Genomic DNA, 3238 nt, shown 5'->3' with positions numbered 1-3238 from the left:
TCAATACTTTTACTTAAAGAGGGGATGTCAGTGACTTCAAAGATTAGACGGCTGAAACTTAGTAATCAGTGTCGTCACTCTTGTAAAAATATCGAGTAAACCTTTGGTATTTAAAAAAACTATAACTATACAAAACAATCTCTCTCTCTCTCCACCTACCTACCTACCTACCTACCTACCTACCTACCTACCTACCTACCTACCTACCTATCTATCTATCTATCTATCTATCTATCTATCTATCTGTATGTGTGCATATATATATATGTATATATATATATGTATGTGTGTGTAAATATTTGTATACATGTACACACACACACACACACACACACACACACACACACACACACATATATATATATATATATATATATATATACAGTGAATTCAACTATCCCTTAGCTTACCATAGTAGTTTATATCATTATAATGCCGGTTAAAACACAATAATACCTTGTGGTATCTGTTCCACCTCTCTACACTATGTTCAAATCACGCCGAGATAAACTTTGTTATAAAGCAGTAGTCAGTGTAGTTCTCTCCCCGATTCTCTCGGAATCAGTTACGTTGTATTGTGATGAAGCATCCAGATAATGTTTTTGACCAGAAATAGATTATGTATCTTAAAGAAAAACTAATGTTTCTAGAACTATTCCAATAACAAAAAAAAAAAAAATACAATGTACAGCAGGATTCGGACACAAGAAGTTCCAGGTACATTATCACCTGGATTATATGTTGGGTCAACTCAAACGGGAATTGAACTCAGACCATAAAATATTATAACAAAATGCAGCATACTATTCTAACTGCCGTACTACCAATTACCGCTATCTTCTGCTCTGCTCGCTTTTACTAATAATATCATTTGACAAGGAATTAGGTTGAATATCTGTAAAGGAAGAAAAATGTGAATATAACTTTGATGCTTTTTTTTCAAAGAGATTTCTAGCGTTAGTGAAGCGAAATAGGTTTAACACGGAAATAATAGAAAAAAGGAGGAGGTACAAGCAAAGAGACAAAAACAAAATCATGTGTAAAATGCCAAACAAAGCGATCACTGACATGAACAATAGGATTTCCAGTTATAGAATAGTACATTGGATTTATAGAATAAACCATAATGAAGTAATTGATATGTAGGCCAAGAACTACGGTCACGTGTGATCACTCGCCCTACAAGAAACAGCAGTCTAATGTCCTAAAACTTCTCCCTACTGTCTTGTAAAAGCGATACTTCAAGTTGGCATTCATTTCGTTAATATATGCAACAAACAACATGGAACACAGAACAAATCCCTGCAGCACCTCAGATGAGTGTAGAATGCTCTCTTAGTATCGTGACTACTTCTTTTTATTGAGAATGAAGAATTGCAAGCACTTATAAAGATTAAGTCTCATGCACATTGCAGAGAGCTTCGACATAACTCGTTTCTGTGATATAGAATGGAAGACTTTGGTGAAGTTGTGATAATATCTACCCAGGACCTATCGTATGTGATTCGGACAATATCTTCAAGAAACTTGGTGAGTTGGTTACAACAGCTGGAGTTAGGGATAACTTCAAATTATGAGGGTCGAATAAGATTATGAGTGTTCCAAAGTGCCTTTCTGATAAAGGATTCCATCAGTTTTGTAATGTAGTTTGTGCGACTGACAACACAATAATGCCTTCTTCATTTTAAATATGTTCTGACGGATTCGAACTTGAATACACTGCTGGCTGTTGTATTTCGTTTATTGGAAAACATCTTTTCTCTTTAGACGGTGTGTAGTTATAACACACGCAATTCTTTGAGGTAAGGGGACTTTGAGACATCCCGTTACTCTGCACTGGATCAATGAAATTAAACAAACACGAGTACATACGCACCATCAAATAATTGACCATTCTAGTGTGTGTGTGTGTGTATGTGTGTGTGTGTGTGTGTGTGTGTGTGTATGCGCGCGTGTGCGTGTATGTGTGTGTGTGTGTGTGTGTGTGTGTGTGTGTGTAAAAGACGAAGACGGGTGTATAAACAACAAGCAGGTGTATTAGTTTAACGCTCGGGAATGTGAGAAAGTCTTTAACGTTTCGAGCCTACGCTCTTCAACAGAAAGGAACATGAGGAAATAAACAGAGAGCGAATAAAAAGATGAGAATAAAAAAAAACCTTTGGAGCTAGCGGTCAATAATAAAACTAAACCACAGCATATGAGTATTTGTGTTCGTATGTCTGTAGGAGTAGGATGCTTTAAATAACTTTCATGTCTCTTCTATAGTTGTTTCAATATAAAGATTATCAAAGCAGCTCTTTTGCCAAAGGATTGCACAAAAACCGAGATTTACCGTAATGAAATAATACAGACTGTAAAGAAAAGAAAAAAAACGTCTTTAATCTTCTTCAGTCTGGCTATTAAGTGCATAATATTCAGCAATGGTTAGTTATTGATCTTCAGCATTATCATGTTGCGTCAGGAATTACTCTAGTTCAGAGGTATTCTACTTTACTTCATATCGGGATTCTTGTATCATCTCTTACTGTTTTCAGTATTGTGGCTGATAAACCAATGCTATTTGTGTTACTTCAGATTTTCATGAATTCGGTGTGGTATTTGATACTGCCTTTAGTATTAGTGCGACTGGCATTTGACCATTTAACCCTTTGGGCCCTGACCTCCTGAACCTTATTTGTCTGCATTCCTTTTTTCCAGCACTTGTCGTGATACCTGGTTTATGCCCATAAATGTTAGAGATGGATTCATCGCGGTAGCAAATGTATCATTCATGTGGACTGCTGAAGTTGGCGATGGTGCTGAGTAGGACGACGATGTTGAAACCCGAATACTTGGGGAATCAATTGAGCCATTACTGTAATTTTCTTTGATAATTGATAATTTATCAGGATCTCGTTTGTCTCTAAGACATTTGTTCTGTTTGGTTGGTGTGCTTGGTCTGTGAGTATGATATCTAGTTGTGTTGGGCACTTTGTTACCGTTGAGGAGTCTCTCAGCACTGGTTGCTTTGCTGCCAACTGGTGTGACATTACTCTCCACTATTGTGGTTCCAACAGTAGTCGCACTGCTTGTACCACCACCACTATTCAGAACAGGCCAGACATCTTTATTTGCATTGAGTGCTGCTTGTTGCTGACTGGCTGCTAAACCAGATCCCACCACCAGAGAAGAGGAAGTGAAAGAAGCTGAAGAGGAAGAGGAAGAGGAAGAGGACCCTGTTGAGAGGAACTGCAGTTCT

This window comes from Octopus bimaculoides, chromosome 15 (genome assembly GCF_001194135.2).
Source record: "Octopus bimaculoides isolate UCB-OBI-ISO-001 chromosome 15, ASM119413v2, whole genome shotgun sequence".
NCBI classification, from domain to species: domain Eukaryota; kingdom Metazoa; phylum Mollusca; class Cephalopoda; order Octopoda; family Octopodidae; genus Octopus; species Octopus bimaculoides.
This window is presented reverse-complemented; position numbering follows the sequence as displayed.